The sequence below is a fragment of the Poecilia reticulata genome, linkage group LG17 (genome assembly GCF_000633615.1).
Source record: "Poecilia reticulata strain Guanapo linkage group LG17, Guppy_female_1.0+MT, whole genome shotgun sequence".
Lineage (NCBI taxonomy): Eukaryota > Metazoa > Chordata > Actinopteri > Cyprinodontiformes > Poeciliidae > Poecilia > Poecilia reticulata.
The window spans coordinates 2,450,858-2,469,842 of NC_024347.1; the positions used below are offsets into that span (position 1 = coordinate 2,450,858).

The 18,985-nt window shown below is 43.1% G+C and overlaps 1 long non-coding RNA gene across 1 annotated transcript in view; it reads right to left on the reverse strand.

Annotated features, from left to right (window-relative positions):
- LOC103478915 (uncharacterized) overlaps positions 1 to 14,286 on the reverse strand; it is a 35,247-nt gene extending 20,961 nt beyond the window's left edge. Inside the window, exons 1-2 of the long non-coding RNA XR_535871.2 lie at positions 14,126 to 14,286; positions 12,177 to 12,297 (exon numbers count right to left, since the gene is read on the reverse strand). This is a non-coding gene — a long non-coding RNA (uncharacterized LOC103478915). The remainder of the gene's footprint in view (positions 1 to 12,176; positions 12,298 to 14,125) is intronic.
- Between the last annotated feature and the right edge of the window lie 4,699 nt (positions 14,287 to 18,985).

Sequence of the window (18,985 nt, forward strand, 5' to 3'; positions counted from 1 at the left end):
TTGTACAGCTCTGGTTTAATTACTCCTCTGAATACGTTCTTTCAGTAATTTAATAATTAATTAATTAATTAATTATTTTTTTATTTTTTAGTAATTAGTGATTAATCAATTACTAGATTAGTTGATGAGTATTTCGATAATCGATTCATCGCGATTAATCATTTCTTTTATAAATTATTTTTTCAAATTATCTAGCCTAATCTGGCCAGTGCACGGGAAACGGTGTGTCTGTGTGTGTGTGTGTGTGTGTAACCCATCTTTGCAAATATAAAAACAGCTTTCCAAGGTGAATACACCTTCTGTGATGCAACCCGACCCCTGAGCTGATCCAGGATCAGCACCATCCACCGGGCTTACCTCTTTTCAGCCACTCGCTTGAACACAAAACACAGTGTTAAAAAAAAAGAAGACGAAACCCTGATCCAGCGCCAGGGGCTGTCTCTACCTACAGCCCACTCCTTTTCAGCCAGAAGAAGGGTGGARGCGTAGGCCATAATTAAAGATGGCGGCCACGCTGTCGCACAATGGCTCAACACACAGAGCTGGCTTTTATTGCATGTATTTTTCTCAACAGGAGAGTGGGCAGTCTACCCTCTATGAGGATTTAATTGGTTTAACAGCTGGAGAGGAAAAAGCAGGAGGAGGAGATGCAAGGAGGGAGGAGAAATGAGGGGACCGCTGATGGGGAGGGGGGGAAGTAGATCCAGCAGTGGCAAGAAAACAAAGACAAGAAGAAAAGTGAGTCACTGGGATTTAAAATCTGCTGTGTTTGATGTTGACAAATTTAGCAGCGGGCAGACTGACTTTACATGGCATGCTGGAGAGGGGAGGTTAATAATTTGTAGCCGTGTGACTCCATTTACACACTGCGTTCACAAGCATTCAAAAATCTGGCTGGGAGAGAGGGTGGCAATTGCCTAAGAGAACAAAAAAATAAAAAAAAGAGAGAAAGGCAGGCGTGGGCGATCTGGCAGGTAATATTTACCCTGCAGAATTATAGACATTTTTATAGAAAGATGAAAATGAGAGGTGGTCCACCGTGCGTTCTCCACCTCCCTCACACGGTTTCACCATCAGCTGTGTTGAGTTGTCACTGGTTTCGTATTTCTGATGTCTTTGTCCTGCCTTTGCTAAGAAAACCAAAAGCAGAGCAGAGCCTTGAGGCTGGGTCGAGGCCGCGAGGGCCCTCTGGAGGATTTGCATTTGGGGCCGGGGCCCTAACCTCGAAGGTAAARGCTGGTTCATGTTACCACACAGATGACAGACAAGAGGGAAATGTTGGCTTTTTAAAATCATATCTATTTATTTGGGATAATATCAAGCAGAAAGAAAGTATGCTTAAGAGACTGAAGATCTCTTCAAAAAATCTTCAAACTTTGAAACAAAAAGAGGGGTTGGAAAGCAGAGCTTCTTAAAACGGGAATCCATTTAATTATGTTGACAATGACGTGTCATCTGGAGCAGCAACAGTAACTTGGTGTAAACAGAATGAAGAGGTTGTTTCCTTGACTAAAATATATCTTTTTAAAAGGCAACACAAAGAGTGGGTGTGTGGACACTTGGTGGCAAGACAGAAAAAAGAACGGAGTGAGTGCTCTTACTTTACTCACAGATCCTGTTACTCAGGAGTGGAAGGTGAGATTTGTGGAAATAAGCAGACGGAGAAGGGTCGTGGTTCTGGTGGATGGGTCGTTTCTTATGATCTTGTCTTTGTAGAACTATTAGTTTGCCACATGTTTTCTGTTTGATTTTATCTTCGAACAATGTTTTTTACATAATGTGGGATGAAATATCCATTTTTGACACATTTTCTTGCTCAAAAATGGACAAATTTAGTCCCCCCCGGCCCCCATCTGCCCGTTACCGGCGCAGGAGTTTGGGTGGAGGCAGCAATGTTAAGTAGCCATGTGAATCAGCCATGTGTTTGGAGAGATACACTGTAAACAACCCATATTCAAGCACAGTTTGCCATTTTAAAACACTGGAAACTGCTATTTGAAGGATGGGAAAGTTTTGTCAGAACTTTGACTGGTATACTTTCTGGAAAAAAAAAATCAACATTTTCTCTGAAATTTGTGGGTTTTATTTTTCCTTTTCCTCTCACAGCTTCTTCTTGAATCTCTCACTGTTACTTTTACTAAATTTTCCCGCTGTGGAAAATAAAGAATATTTCTATTCTATCTCTTAAATCCCTGGGCGGGGCGCTGGTTTGATAGGCCTCCAAGCTACCTTAAAGCCTATTGAACTGGAGACTTTACCATCAGTGCTGATGTCCTGGGTTATTTTATGCATTAATGCTCAAGGTCAGTGCTAATATACAACATTGCCACTCTGGCAATTCTTGGCTGAATTCTCAGTTCGCTCTCTTTCACTTTTCTTTCTGTATTTTCACCTTGAGCCGCACGCCTGAACGCAACTGATGTAGTCATTTACATTCCCCTTTAAAAGTCTCAAGTCTGTACTTAGCCTACACACGAGTGAGATGCATTACACACTTTAGGTCCCTATCAAATGGAGGCTTCGGTTTCAGCGTGGGAGGATGCGTGGAGGAACGGACGGTAAACGCGTGTAACAAGTTGAAGGGAAGGACCTCCCACCGCGGCACTGCAGAGACAGAGAGGCTTATTTCACACTTCATTTCATACTCATACGTCCAACAAAAGCACTTAATATAGTCCAAATGTGGGCAAACGCCAAACAAGCACGTCGCGTTGTAAACACCGTAGACGGCTGAGCGCGAAGACGGATGCCTACCCTGCTTGTGGATGTAAAGTAATGTGGAAGATGGAGGAGCCCAGTGGAGAACGAGTGGTGCTTTAAACTGGAAATATGCGCCCCGATCCTTTCAAGTAATGTGTTTGTTTATTTTTTAGAGTTTTGGGCTTTAGTGGAGTTTTGAAAGAACATTTTTGCAAAAGAGGAAGCTCAACACTGCGAAAGCACTAAACTTTGCCAAGTACTTTTGGTTCAGTTTCTAGTGCAAATATCTCAGTGCACTTGAAATGAGACGAAACTTTTAAGAAAGATATAGGGAGCTTGTTTTAAGTCAATACGTTCTTAATATTGATGAAAAAAAAACCTAGTTCCACTGGCAGATTATTTCACTTATAACTTGAGGAAAATGTCTTACTATTTGTGAAAAAATTTGCCAAAGGAACTTTGGCAGATTTTACCATCAGTGCTGATGGTAAAATACTGATTTTTTCATCAAGGAATTACTGACTTAAAACAAGCTTTTATGTCCAGCTGGAAAGTCACATGTAAGTTAGTTTTCTCTCATTTCTAGTGTACCAAGATATTTGCACAGGAAACTGGACCAAAAATACTTAGTAAGACTTTGTGTTTTTGCAGTGAAAGCACTCTCAAAGAAAATAGAGCACAACATATGGACCGTCTATTCTCTGAAAATGAAGCGTGATTGAACGGTGTAGTAGAGTTTTCGTGGTTCGGCCTAAAACGCCGTTCTCCTTTCTTTGAACTCCCGGCCAGCACAGGAGGAGCTCATATCTGACCTCAAGAAAGGGCAGCGTGGGATCAACCGCGAAACAGTGAGAGGAATCCAAAGCGACGGAGCCTCCTTCACAGCAAATGCTGGAGGCCTCTTAGGTGACAGATTCCCCCTCTGTGCTAGAAATCCCAGAGGCAGGAGGACGGCCAGTAAGTTCCAGAGCGCCTGCGGTATAGGCAACTTTCACCCAGAACTAATTAAGACTGAATCCTGCAGAGCTATCATGGCTGACAAGCCCTCGAGGTCACGTCCTTTTGGGCTGGCACAGCGGGGCGCCGGTGCTCTCTGTCAAGCCGTAAAATCATCCACAGGGTTTTGTTTTTAGCTTTATTTGTTTTAAGCCGGTTTTCTTCAAGTATTTAGTTCTATTAATGTTCTAATCAACTCTGATTGCAAAAAATAAAAATAAAAAATACAGCACATCCCCATGGCATGATGCAACCTCCACCATACTTCACTCTGGAAACTTGGCTTACATTGCTATTTTCCTTCCACTTCACAATTATTCACTACTAGTTATAATGCAACCACATAAAAAAGTGATTAAAAAAAAAAACTCCAAGGAGTACAAAATACTTTTTCCAACCGCTGTGATATTACAGCGTGACACCTCTTGGATGTATCGAGCCGATCCTTTCAAAGACAATCTGACCAACGARGGGGAGAAAGAAAAAAAAAAGAAAGAAAGATGTGTGTTCAAATCTAATTCATATCGTGTCAGCCAGAAGGGATGAGGTGTCATTTCCCCATAAACATAATTCAATGATGTGAACGGAGGTCAGGAAATGCAACAGCGTGGTGCTGAACACGTTTGACTGAGACTAGCAAATGTTGAGTGAATCAATTCTCTGGCTGGAAGAATCGATGTGAGCTGACACGTTGCAGTTTTCGTGCCATTTTATATTTGGAATGGCATTAAAATGAAGCTTTAAATCATTATCATTATTCTATCGCGCGCACACACACACACTTACACACACGTGCACATAATTAGTGCAAAAAAAAAGTTGTAGATTTATATTTGTTGTACTTATTTTATTGTGTAAAAAAAAGTGTGAAGTTTGTGTAGTTACACACAAATAATAAGTAAATAAATGAAAACCGATGACGCGGCTATGAATTCTCAATATTCACACGAATCAACTGTTGCGTATAGGTGGTCGATCTGCCTGCCTTGCAACAAAAGGTCCATTTGTAAATTAATATAGTTGCTGAAAGTTGTTGAAAATCTAAAATTCAGTGTCTCAGAAAGCTAGAATATTATGTAAGATCAATAAAAAAGAAAAAAGAAATACTACGGCCTGCTAAAATGCGACGCTACTCCATTTTTGTTTGTATTTTGTTGAACTCGTGTCTTCTGAGATTTTCGTGTCTTTTTCCTTCAGTAGTTGTTGCAGCACCACCACATGCGAGGAGGTGAACAGGGTTTTTCAATAAGCTGAAACAGTAACAAATGTTGCATTTCTGGTCCCCAGGYGAACCGAGTATAGGTTCGACCATACTATCASTATGAAAACACCCCAAGATTTAATAGTCTATTCTGAAGGAACCTAGTTTGACAGATTCTCCACTGCATTAACAAATTGACTGTGCATCTGCATGCAGGAGCTTAAAGCAATGACTGTTTTTTTTCTTGTGAAAAGGAAACGTCAGAAATATTTTAGGTGTTACTTGTCCTGGGAAAAAAAAAAAAATCAGGCTCCAAAAGAAGAACATTTCAGTCTTTTCTTCTACTTATAAATCTGGCCATAAGGCAGACGTTTTGTGTCTATAACTGGAGTCACATCACATTGTTGGGGGGAAAAGAAAAAAATCTTTCAACCCTGTCACTTTCAGTCCTTCGGTGCTAATCTGCCGAATTTATCTTCTGTCGCTGAACTGTTTATTGGCAGTTCAATCAATACACACACATTTTGCTTGATCATGCAAATAAGACGACCAGAAACAACACCCGCAGGCATGCAAAACAAGCCAGACACACACAAACACACAGACGCACGCACACAGGGACACGGCCGCACTAACAACTGTCGCACATGCAGCGTCTTCAGCTCACACAAGCCATTTGGCTGAAATGGTGGCTGATGAGGCCACACGGCGATGGGGTGTGAAATAATGTCCTGACAGACACACTCGCGTGCGGGCACTGTTCAAATCATCCACACACACACACACACACACAGATACACACTCCAATCAGGATGCAATGAGCCCATGCAGAGAACAAAATGGGCAGAAAAAAGACCGGGGAAAGCGAGGGGGAGTTGGAAGCAGACAGAAAAACAGAGAAGACTTTGGCTTTCAACTCTTAGTCCCAACAACACATTCTGTATCTCTAAATTTTAAGACAAATCTATCAATTTTATCAATTTCTACCCATGATTCTTTAAACAAAAGGATTGCAAACGTAATATTTCTGTCAGAAAAAGAGTTTGGATTGCATGCAGTCTTCCTATAGGTTGATTGAYACACTTGGTAACAACAATGCACTGGAGACACAATAATTGTGCTGGTAATCATGTTAATAATTTTCACTTATTCTTCAACAACTTGAAGCTTGAAACAAATATATATATATATCTTTAACATCCACTGACTAAACTGGGTGAAGTAATTCAACAAGAATTCATTTGTAAGTTATTTAAACCACAAAGCTAAAGCTGACATACATTGTTTAAATTCACATTCTACTAAAGTACCACTAACTTTTAGCTTTAGTACATTTTTTAAAGGTCTAGAAACACCATCTCAACTTTTCAGCACAGTTGAGATGGTGGCTCGTGGGACCACAGCACCAGGGGGCRATAAAGTGCTGGTTTTTCACAACAATTTTATTGGAAGAGACAAAGAAGAGTACAGAAAAAACTTCTCTCAAAAACATTAGTGTAGCTTATATCCTTGCTATCCCTGACAGTTTGATACTGTAAACTGTAAATTTCTCCTTACTGTATTTCTTTAAAACAAACTTTKTTGACCCCGAGCTTCCTTCATTTGCCCTGTTTTGGATGTTGAATCTCTGAATGAGTTCATTCTCGTCACCTGCCTTACAACCAACGGGATCGCTAAAATCTGGGCTGGCACTCATTGAGACCACTGGCCTAGTGGAGGGCGGGATCAGATGATGATATTTATGTCACGTTAGCTTTTGTGGACAGGTTAGAAGACTGGGAAGACTGAATTAGGAACAGAGTTTGACGGGACTTTAAAGTGGAACAATCTCGCAGCGCCAAAGTGGTCACAATGTAATATTTATAGTGTTATACTTGTATGAGTTACTTAAATAGACCACTTAATAGGAAACAAATAACACCTGGTGGCATCACCAGGAGCCATGTATTTAGCTCCTTTTCAAGCCATATGCTGATCCATATGCTGGTTGTTTTAGACGCTCGATGCCACTGTGTACGGCAGTTTCCGCTTCCCTCACYATTGTGATCACAATGTGTTGTAGTAACATGAGCTCTGTCCTCGTCCATCTTTGTTTGGCTCGATTCTGGTGGTAGCCATAAACATTTTTACAAATTGTAAAAATGCTCTTGTTGTAAGTTCTGTTGAAAACCRACACACATCTTACCGTATAGGATGTTCCTCCTTTAACGTCAAGTTCCCCGTCCCCGTACCCTACGTCACCCTACAAATAAAACCCAAAGTTTTCAAACAAAAACTCCGCTGTSGAGCAAAAAAAAGCATAAAGTCAATCAAAATCTGCTTTATTTTTTCTCATCCCTTGCATGCACAGTTTTGCAAATCTACTCGGCGATCTCTTCTTCGTTACCATCCTTTCATTCAGCTCCTCATCCTCCTACATTCCCCAGTTTGTTTTCCAGGCCTTTTTCTTGGTAGATGTCCCACCAGGAGCTGGGCCTTTACAAAGACCTGATGCCAAAGAAGTAAAGGAGAAGGAGCTGCGAAAAGAGAGACGGGGAGAGGGAGARAGAGAGAGGACAGCTAAGAGAAAACAGAGGGTGAGAGGTCACTTAAGAAAAGAAAGCGAGCAGAGAGGAAAGCCGTAAAGACGGCAGAGAATGGAGGTGGAGAGAGAGAAAGAGCGAGGGGAAGACCGAGGACATTGAGAAAAGGAGGCAAATAAAAGCGAGAGACAGTGTGTGGCAAAAGCGGTGGAACAAGAAAAAGGAGGAGAGAGAATAATGGGGACCAGACAAAGATGAGAAGAAGAAGAAGAGCAGAGCTGGAAAAGGAGCCTGGGAGAGAAGGAGGGATAAGGATTTGAGACAAAGAGGCATCCAGCTGAGTAGAAAGGTGGAGAAGAGATAGATTTGATGAAAGGAAATCAAGCTTTTGAATAAAAGAGGCGAGGGAGGGAGCGGGCCGGTTGCCTGGAGCCTGTGAGCGAGTGTATTGTAAGGGATGGAGGGTCATAAGTAGCTGCTAAAAGGCTTGTGCCACCTCCACTGGAGGAGGAGCCCTTCAGAAAACATCTCATCAGCTGAATGTCTCGGTGCGTGCTCTGCGTGTGTGTGCGTGTGTGTGTGTGTGTGCTGTTTGGAGAGGAAGTGTTTTCAGGATCAAACATCGGGCTCAGAAGTTCCTCTCTGGTTGAGAGATTGCACATTTTCAGCCAAACGCGTTAACAGAGACACACACAAACCGTCTGGACGGTATGCCCGCATGTTGACACTTCGACCCCAATCGTCAAACAGCCGACAGCAGTATCAGGCCGACGAAGTGCTCCGCTCCAATCCAATCCGGCCCCTGGCACGGCACTCGCTGCATTTGCATCCACTTAGGGAACCATATTAAAGCGGGCTTTCGACAGTAACTCGATTTCTAAAAATGCGAGGCGAAAGTGAGACCTGCCGTTCCAGGACTGACTGGGGGACCAAAAGAAAACTTTAGTAAGATGAAAAGTTTGGTATTCTGTACAAAAACAAGAACAAAAAAAGAGTAATAAATAAAGGTCATAATGTGTGAGATAATCTGACACCCTGCTGTTATGTACCCATAAAGAGTTGTTGAGAACTGCCCCTCATGCTCCTAAGGTATTTGTTAAGTCGGCTGTTTGGCGTTATTTCCACTGGACGGCAGTAGAGAGTTAACGTCAGAAATCAGAGGAAAGTTCACGGCGATGGTRGGGGCAAATCTTCATAGCACACATTCTCACTTCAGAACATAAAATAGAGGTAGTGCAGACAACGGGGTGATCTGTGAAACCATCGCAACTATATGTGGGATTGCTGCGTTTGGATACACATCTGCAATCTCCYTGATGAAACACTTAAGAGATGCGCAAAAAGAACTGATTTGCAGCTCCCAGAACGTTGTCCCTTTGTAAAGCGTTGAGTTTGTTGCTTCTCTTGAGGTGTTGGGTTCTTCCATTCAAATGTCTCCACCACTATTGGTGGGCATTTATCGCATCATATTTCATTTATTGGGAAAGTATTGTGAGAAGAATTTTGGTTTACAGTTGTCATGATCCATACATCCATCCATCCATTTTCTTTTGCTTATCCGGGGTCGGGTCGCGGGGGCAGCAGCTTCAGAAGGGAGGCCCAGACTTCTCTCTCCCCAGCCACTTCTTCCAGCTCCTCCGRGGGAGCCCCAAGGCGTTCCCAGACCAGCTGAGAGACATAGTCCCTCCAGCGTGTCCTGGGTCTTCCCCGGGGCCTCCTCCCGGTGGGACGTGCCCGGAACACCTCACCAGGGAGGCGTCCAGGAGGCATCCTTACCAGATGCCCGAGCCATCTCAACTGGCTCCTCTCGACGTTGAGAAGCAAAGGCTCTACTCTGAGTCCCTCCCGGATGACCGAGCTTCTCACCCTATCTCTAAGGGAGAGCCCAGCCACCCTGCGGAGGAAACCCATTTCGGCCGGTTGTATCCATGATCTCGTTCTTTCGGTCATGACCCAAMGCTCATGACCATAGATGAGGGTGGGAACGTAGATCGACCGGTAAATCGAGAGCTTCGCTTTTTGACTCAGCTCTCTTTTCACCACAACGGACCGGTACAGCGCCCGTTTCACAGCAGATGCTGCCCCAATCCGCCTGTCAATCTCCCGCTCCCTTCTTCCCTCATTTGTGAACAAGATCCCCAGATACTTAAACTCCTCCACTTGAGGCAGGACGACCCCCTTGACCCGGAGAAGGTACTCTACCCTTTTCCGGCCCAAGACCATGGCTTCGGATTTGGAGGCACTGAGCCTCATCCTGGCCGCTTCATACTTGGCCGCGAACCACTCCAGCGAGAGCTGCAGATCACGATCTGATGAAGTCAACAGGACCACATCATCCGCAAAAAGCAGAGATGCGATCGTAAGGCCACCAAAACGCATCCCCTCAACACCTCGGCTGTGCCTAGAAATTCTGACCATGAAAGTAATGAACAGAATCGGTGACAAAGGACAGCCTTGGCAAAGTCCAACTCTCACTGGAAACGAGCCCGACTTACTGCCGGCAATGCGGACCAGACTCCGACACCGGTCATACAGGGACTTGACAGCCCGTATCAAAGGGCCCGGTACCCCGTACTCCCGGAGAACCCCCCACCACGCCCCCCTAGGGACACGGTCGAACGCCTTCTCCAAGTCTACAAAACACATGTAGACTGGTTGGGCAAACTCCCTTGCACCCTCCAGGACCCTGCTGAGGGTGTAGAGCTGGTCCAGTGTTCCATGACCAGGACGAAAACCACACTGCTCTTCCTGAATCCGAGGTTCGACTATCTGACGGACCCTCCTCCCCAGAACCCCTGAATAGACCTTACCAGGGGGGCTTAAGAGTGTGACCCCACTGTAATTGGAGCACACCCTCCGGACCACCACCCCAGTCTGCCAATCCAGGGTAACTGCCCCCGATGTCCATGCGATATTGCAGAGTCGCGTAAGCCAACACAACCCTACAACATCCAGAGCCTTAAGGAACTCCGGGCGGATCTCATCCACCCCCGGGGCCCTGCCACCCAGGAGCTTTTTAACTACCTCTGCGACCTCATCCCCAGAGATTGGAGAGCCCAACCCAGAGTCCCCAGGCTCATCTTCCTCAACAGAAGGCATGTTGGTAGGATTGAGAAGGTCTTCAAAGTATTCCGCCCACCGGCCCACAACGTCCTGAGTTGAGATCAGCAGCACACCATCCCCACTATAAACAGTGTTGGTGCTGCACTGCTTCCCCCTCCTGAGACGCCGGATGGTGGACCAGAATCGCCTCRAARCCGTRCGGAAGTCTKTCTCCATGGCCTCTCCAAACTCCTCMCAYGCCCGAGTTTTTGCCTCAGCGACMACCCGAGCCGCATGCCGYTTCGCCYGCCGGTACCCATCAGCYGCTTCTGGAGTCCCAYAGGCCAAAAAKGCCCGATAGGACTCCTTCTTCAGCTTGACAGCACCCCTCACCGAAGGTATCCACCAACGGGTTCAAGGGTTGCCGCAGCGACATGCACCAACAACCTTGCGGCCGCAGCTCCGATAAGCCACCTTGGCAATGGAGGCACGGAACATGGAGCTGTAAGATTATTATATGCATTATATATTAGTATATATTACTACATAAACCTGCACAGGATCTTCCACTTAACATAGTCCCTTCAAAACAAACTTACAACTAAGTTTTAAGCAGGAGCTTGCTTTAAGTCACTAATTCCTTACTATTGGTGAAAAAGACACATTATTTCACTTATAGCATGGGAAAAACACATTTCCTGCTCAAAAGTCACATGTAAGTTTGTTTTCTTTTATCTCTAGAGTACTAGAGATAAAAGTACTCTAGTGTAGACATCCAGTGCACTGGATGTCTACACTGGATGTGCAGACATCCAGTGCAGATGTCTGCACTGGAAACTGGACCAAAATTACTTTGTTAAGATTTTGTGTTTTTGCAGTGTGGGGAAATGCCACTCGACAAATCCAACTGTCTTTTCCACACTTTGRTGCTTCTGCTTTCACGTCTGCATCAACAACCACCTCAGGTGGTGAAGTTGACAGCTATTGATTACATTATAAACAGCCGAGAAGATCAAGTATTGCCTACTCAGCAAAAAAAAAAAAAAAAAGTAAAGTCAGATACTGCCTTTTTTCATCCATAGAGAGTCTGTGAGAATAACCGCTGGCAGTGTTCACGTTAATTCAACATCAAATCCTCTGATTTGGACCCAGACACAAAGAGCTTCGCGTGAGCAAAAGGAGAATAAATACCTCTGGAGCTGAAAACAGCCCTCTGCATTGTTGGCAACATCTCCAGTGTGGTTGACTCTAAAGCTCACTAGCACTCTTGCTAGTGATCAAACGTGGCAATGTGGAGGCAGCGCTCTCACCTGTTCCCATCCTTTTAAGTCGCCGTTTTTATCTGAGCGCCGCGTGGCTCCGGTGGACAAAAAAACTATTGTCGGGGAATAAATAGAAATGATCGCAGTTGTCACTGCGGAGAATGAAAGAAACATAGAACGAGGGACAAATAAAGAGGTTGACATTTTTTGCTCCATTGTCCCCCCACCCCTCCGCCTCAAAGTGATGAAACACAGAAGAGAAAGTGTCTATAGCAAGCATAGCATGTCGCTGAGCTGTCAGGGCCTTGGTAAGCCAGACAAAAGGTGTGTGTGTGTGTGTGTGTGTGGGGGTGTGTGTGTGTGTGTGTGTGTGTGTGTGTGTGTAAGTGTGTGTGTGTGTGTGTGTAGGTGTCAAGGCCAGCAGCACACGCTCTGTCTAACGAATGTCTTCACCTTAGTGTCTCACGTTGAGGTGAAGCTGTGTGTTTCTCGCAAGAAGTCCCATTTCTGTTTTCCTGTCACTGGAGGACCGGACGCAGGGCGAGGATGGCATGTAGACAACTTACTGCTGGGTCTGTGGATGAACCATTATWTACTATTATTATTATTATTATTAGAGATTAGTTTTCATTAGTTTTGATGTTTTTGCCGCTTGGTAACCCAAATTTCTTTTCAATGMTACGCGCAAAGATGATTTATTCCTTTAAAACTTTATTTTTGTTTCCTTGTGTGTTTCATAAGCTTCCTTATGGTSCTCTTCCTCTTTCCCATCTACCTTCCATCCCTCCTGGCTTTCTTTCCGTTTTATTCCAAGTGACATTGTGCTCTTATTTGTGTTTTGAGTCAACTCTGGTTAGTCATCTTTGCGTTGATCTCTGTTCGTTTATAATGCCGTCCATTTCCCATTCTTTTCTGTAATAGAGCAATATGGTATTTAATTTGTGTTAACTTTTGATTTTGCTTCATTTATATGGTTTATCGCTGAATAGCCTATACGCTGTTTTGCCTGATTTACATAGAAGACAGCAGCATTTCTTTTACATGCTTGMCCTTCTAAAGTTTGTGTTGAGCGTATTTCTGTTTAATTAGAGTAGAATCTTTTTTCTCACTGTAACAATGAAACTTGGGTGCAATTCTCCAGATAAAAACAGCGTCTCACTGAAAAAAAAAAGATTACAAATAAGTAGTTATATTGTACTTATCTCTTGATAAAAGTTATGTTCATATTTGCTCTCCACTCAGTCAGTATAGGCTACTTTGCAGACAAACAATCTGGATCTACTTAAACAAAGCYAGAAGAGAAATTCACCGAACCATTTGATGCTGTAACTGCGAACAGACCAGGTTCTATGACAGAGTGTGTGAAGATGACTGGACATATGTGTAACACACACATTTTTTTTTTTTTTATAAGACATGCTCAAAATCCATTTCTTTTCCTTAAACCTACCAGTTATGCATGAGCTCTTTTCTGGTCATACCGACAAGTCAAAGCATTTTCACTAAGGGACCACATTCACCCAGATACGATTTTAAATGTGCGCACTTTGATTTAAAATGTTGTGTTTAGCTGCCTTGCTCAACAGAATGGTGATGTGAACACACACACACTGCAAAACCAAAATATTTTTGATCTAGCTTCAAGTGCAAATATCTCAGTACACTTGAAATAAAACAAAACTAACTTAAAAGTAATTTTTTTTTTGTAGATATGAAGGGTTTTAATTTCTTAATATCGATTTTAAAAAGCACTATTCCCATTGGTAGTCTATTTTCCCCATGTAAGTGAAATAATCTACCAGTGAAACTAGCACCTTTTCATCAGTATTAAGGAATTATTGACTAAAAACAAGCTCCTATATCTTGCTGAAAAGTTGTTTGTGAGTTACTTTGGCGTTAATTCAAGTGTACTAATGTATTTGCACTTGAAAGTAGATAAAAAAAGTTTTAAMATTTTTTCCCTATTTTTTTTCTCCAAAAGTTTTTGGTTGCAAATGAAGAGTGGCCATTGTTCAGCACAGTTGCCCCAACTCCCTAATAAAACGCAGTAAAATACGCTGAAGTTAGCTGTGATGTTAGCCGTAGCATGACCACAAAACCTGATTGCACGTGCCCTGCTAACATTCATACTTCTTCACATTCATACTTCTCCACAAACTTCCACATATKTTTTGTCATGATTTTAGGAGAYRAATTTTTAAGTGAARAGAAAGTGATAAATCGGATAACTTTCATTGGACGTGTTGAATGAAAACAAACCCCGCAATGGCAGCGTGGTAGCTTTCCTGTGTACAGTGCGCACTTTTATTTCTGCGTCCTCCTCAGACTGACAGTATATCCCCCCTCCCCACCCACCTTATTATCTATCATTTCCAATCGGCGCCTCCTCTTCGGTGACTTACCGCTCGTCAGAAAGCCTCTCCAACCTCAAGGCTCCTCCGCAATAAGCGAAAACATGTCATTACGGAGACGCCGCGTCTTTTACGTTCCCTGTTCGCTACTTCTGCTGATGTGTCTGCGGAAGAGCTTCGGCACAGGGGTGTCTCCGGACCTCTGCAGCACTTCTCCGCGCCGAGTGATAATGAGAGGAATTTTACACAATGGACCCACTTTTCTCTTTGGAGTCAGTGGGGAGAAATAGCGAGTAGGGCGAGAAAAGGGAGAAAACAGGATGTTGGTTGAAAAGAGAGGGCTAATACATGGCAAAAAAAATAAAATAAAAAAAAATAGAGAGACAGAGAGAGGGAGACTACAAGAGCAAGAAAGAATGATTGCCTGTTGACTGAATGAGAAAGGATGCATCATTTAATAATTGTAAATCGCACAAAGATGGGGTGTAATAGGACTTTCTTTCCTCCCACTGCTGCGTTGGGTAATTCATCCCTCCCTCTCTCTATCTATCTCTTTCTGCCTCACTCTTTCACTCTGTCACCCATCAATCTTTTTCCAATTACCTGCTCTGTCTATCCACAAATCCATCATAATCATTTCCATGGAAACGGGTTGCATCCTCCACTGGCTTTGGCCTATTGTTAAATATAATTGCACACCAAACAGCAGTCTTTAGGGGGGGGACAGGGGGTTGAGTGGGGAAGCAGAGATTTGGATATTGTCCCGGCAACTAATGTCTCTCCCACATCTCCGAAGAGTCAACTTCAAAGATGATTCAGGGCTTAATTTTAAACCGTGCCGTTCATTCATCAGCYGCTTTATTGGCCATTATGTGCGGATTGGCTTCATCCTGGGCCGATGAAGCATCTTCGTGGCCCTTGAGGATGTCAATTATTTTGTAAATGGAAGATGACAACGGTTAATCCAAGCTCAGCAAAGCATAAGAACTCTTTGTATTTTTTTTTTTTTTTTTGGGCGGAGGGGAACAAACAAGGCACGGAGACCGCAGAAAAACTCTATTAGTATGGGTTTTTCCCTTCTGTTCGCAACTTGAACTCTTCCCAAATCTGTGATAAGACACTTTTGCAGAACCTTTCGCATTAAACCCACAGTGGTGTTCTGATTTTAGATAGGGAATTCTGTGTGTTAGATCAGATTTAAGGGAAATGGACTGGACAAAAAGCGCTTTTCTAATAATTTTTGACCACTCAAAGCACTTTAAACTAGAGTCACATTCACCCGTTCACACACACATTTATACGCAGATACACAGATTGGTAGGCAACGTGGGATTAAGTGCCTTTCCCAGGAGAAAAGTACAACCTTCCAATCACAAGATGACTAACAGTTGCCCAGCGAGATGGTAAACGAGATGTTACGCCATTATTCAAAACACAAGCCTCTGCTGTGTATGTGATTTCTTTTTCAGCCTCATTCACTCTGACGCACRAAATAAAATCCAGTGCAACCAATTGCCTTCAGTTATCTAATTTGTAAATACATATAATACTTCTACTTCATGTATCTTGTAGGTTYGTATGTATGCAAAGGTTCGGTGYGTGGAGATAAAATGGGAAAAGCAATTTTTTGGGAGCTGTCATTGTGGGGAAAAAAACGCTATAAAGAAATAAGTAGAACCAGATTTTATAGCCTAATTTTAACGATGGGGTTACGAAAACAAAAGCTGTTCATAATGGTTCTAATGACCTGCATTGTGTCTCTTCTCATAATGATTTTCCTTCTGATAAGCCATTATTCCACGCTTATTTGTGTTCAGTCTGCTGAAAGTGACGAAACTTTCAACTTTCGTTCATAAACCTCCATAGTTTGGTGGATCTGGAACCCGGAACTCTTGACATATGTGGCGTCACAGCGATGTTACGTCACATGTAGGCCATGGCATGTGACATCATGGCGACATGACGTCAACATGCCATGTCGTCATGACTTGTGACGTCATGGCGACATGGCATGTTGTCTAGAACAAGTCCCAAGTTCTAGAGCAGGTCACATGTCTAAAACATGTGACCTGTCTAGAACTTGTGACACTTGTGACTCTAGACAAGTCACATGTGGCAAGTCATAGATGCAACATGTTCTAGAAGCCTGCTATGGAATAGGTCACTTTCCCAGTGAACTGCAAGAGAGAGAACATTTGCACCAAGCGAAAACTTGYTCAACTCAAGACGATGGAAGGCACTGGAGCTCGCCAATCTTCAAACATCTTCCAACAGTGGAACAAGGTGCTGACCCAGGAGAACGAGGCCTTGAAGCAGAAAATCCAGGAGCTGAAGGACAAACTCCAGCAGACTGAAGCCAAGAACCCGAAAGGTTCAGCCTGTTGCCACTTAATGCAGGAGCACCACAAGGAGCTGAGCAGCCTGAAGAAGAAACACGAGGACGTCATTTGCCACCTCGACGCCAACCACAAGTTCGAGCTGCAGCTGGCTGAGCTGAAGCTGGAGCAAGTCCAGAAAGAGCTTGAGGAGGAAAAAAACCTCAGACTGCAAGGTGAGAATGAAAAACAGGAAGCTGTGGAAACCGCACAGGTGCTTCAGGAGAAACTGAAACGTTTGGAGAAGATGTCCAAAGGGCCAGCAGTGGATCGTGAAGTCGCGGAGCTGCGGAAAATGCTTGAAAAAGAAAGAGAGCTGAGGGCCCATGTGGAAACAGAAAGCAACAAGCATTTTGAAGCTTTGAGGGTTCTCTCCGAAGAGATGGAACAAGAACTTAATAGAGAGCGAGACCTCAGGGCCCGAGCGGAGGCAGACACACAGGAGGCTGTGGAAATCGCAGAGATCGCCATCCTGAAATTGGAAGAGATTGAGAAGACGCCAATGGAGTGCTCAGGTRAGGGTGGAGAGCACGCTCGGGAGAAAACTAAAGGCGGCACCCAGCAGCTGGAAGACATGCTGCGAGAAGAGAGAAAGCTGAGGCTCCAGGCCGAAGCCGAGATCAGCGACCACGTCAAGTCCATCAGCGTCTTCTGCGAGGAAATCAACCAGGAAATCAACAGAGTGCGAGACGCATTGGCCCGCACGAAGGCAGGGAAGAAGGAGGCAGTGGAGATCGCCGAGATCCTCCTYAAGAAACTGGAAGAAACCGAGAACTCGTCCAAGGAGCGTTCGCCCTTGATCAAGGCGGACGGTCGCGAGAGCCCCAAATCTGACCTCCAGCTCCAAGAGGCGAAGCGACTCATGGTCCAGGCAGAGATGGAAAAAATCGGGCGGTTCCAAGTGTTGTTTGAAGAGATGGACCAGAAACTGAAGAAGGAACAAGAACTTCGAGCTCAAACGGAGGCAGACAAGCAAGAGGCTATAGAAATCGCAGATATTCTCCTCCAGAAACTGGAAGAGACTGAGAAAATATCAAAGGAGCTCTAAACTCAAGTGTTTTAATAAATGTGTTTTCTGTGTGTGGAAACTTTAATGTGTTGTCGGAAGTTTATTGTTACCTCTGTCATTTGTGTAATCGTTCAAAAAGCTTAAAAATACACATGAAACAAACAAAAAATAAATAAACAAACTAACAAAAAATAAACAAACAAACTAATAAATAAATAAATAAAATAAATAAATAAACTAGCTAACTAACAAATAAATAAACAACCAAACAAACAGATAGATAAATTCAAGGAAAACAACCAAAAAAAGCACTTTAAATGTTTTAGACTTGTTATTGGTTAGTGCTCCACCCTCTTGTTGGTTTTTATAGTGACTTGCTGGAAAATTAATTGGCCATTATGACATGAATTAAAGGTCTGAACATCTTTGTTTTAGCTGTTATTTTTATTTTTATGTTATTTATTGCTTGCAGTTTATTGTTGCTTCTGTGCTCATATTAAATGTTCAAAAAACCTGAGAAGAAAAACACAAGAGAAGAGGAAATCAACTAAAAGACAATTACAAAAAAAGAAGAGAAAAAAACATGGGGCGATTCAGTTATTTTTCATTCTAAATTTTAAAAAAAACTTAAACCAAAAAACACAATAAACAACATCAACAAGAATAACCTAAGCAAAAACAAAAACAACAATACTGTAAAACATGCAGATTTTTTATGTTCTTTGCAGCTTATTGCTTGTTATTATTAATATTACTATTATTATTGTTGTTTTTGTTTCACTTAATCTTGTTTTCATTTTTATTTTAATCCTTTAAGAGCATTTAGTGTGAAAATACATATTTCCTGCTGAATTTATTTCCACTTTGGGCTGTGATGCCAGATTGTACAGGCATCATTTTTTTTACGCTACTCTGAAAACGCGGAGGAACGTTAAAAACGTTGCACACCCAGACCGAAGAGGAAACATTTTTCTTTCCCCCCTTGAGTACTTGTGTCGTCCCCTGACGGAAGGACGCCCTGAGGGGGGAGCCATATCACACATAATACTGCTGATCAGAAATGTCTTTTGGCGCAGTTGTCACACAGCCAATGCTTTTAACTAGTTTTATATATGGGTGCATAATGAGTCATGCAGGATTTGTGTTCCAGTCTCTACTATTCTCACTTTAAAAGTGGATTGTTGGGTACCATTCCTTTTCTGTTGCCTTACTGAGTCGCCAGACCAACAACTTTCGCTCAAGTCATGGCAAAAAAATTTAAATTAAAAAAAAGATTATTTTGCTTCGGTTCAATGAAAGGGATGCATTGATTTGCAGAGCATTTCTGTAAACCCGTTTGCTTTGTGTCCTTTGCACCACAAAACTGCTTAATTAGATTAAAAGTCTTTAACATTCGGAGGTAGCCTCAGGTAAATGAGCTGTGGGTTGCAGTCTGATGTGGAGGGGAGTGGGGGGCTAAAGCTGTAGCCTGGGTATTAGATTAAACCCTCTGTGTCCTGCTGTGGGAAGCAGACTTAAAACTGCATG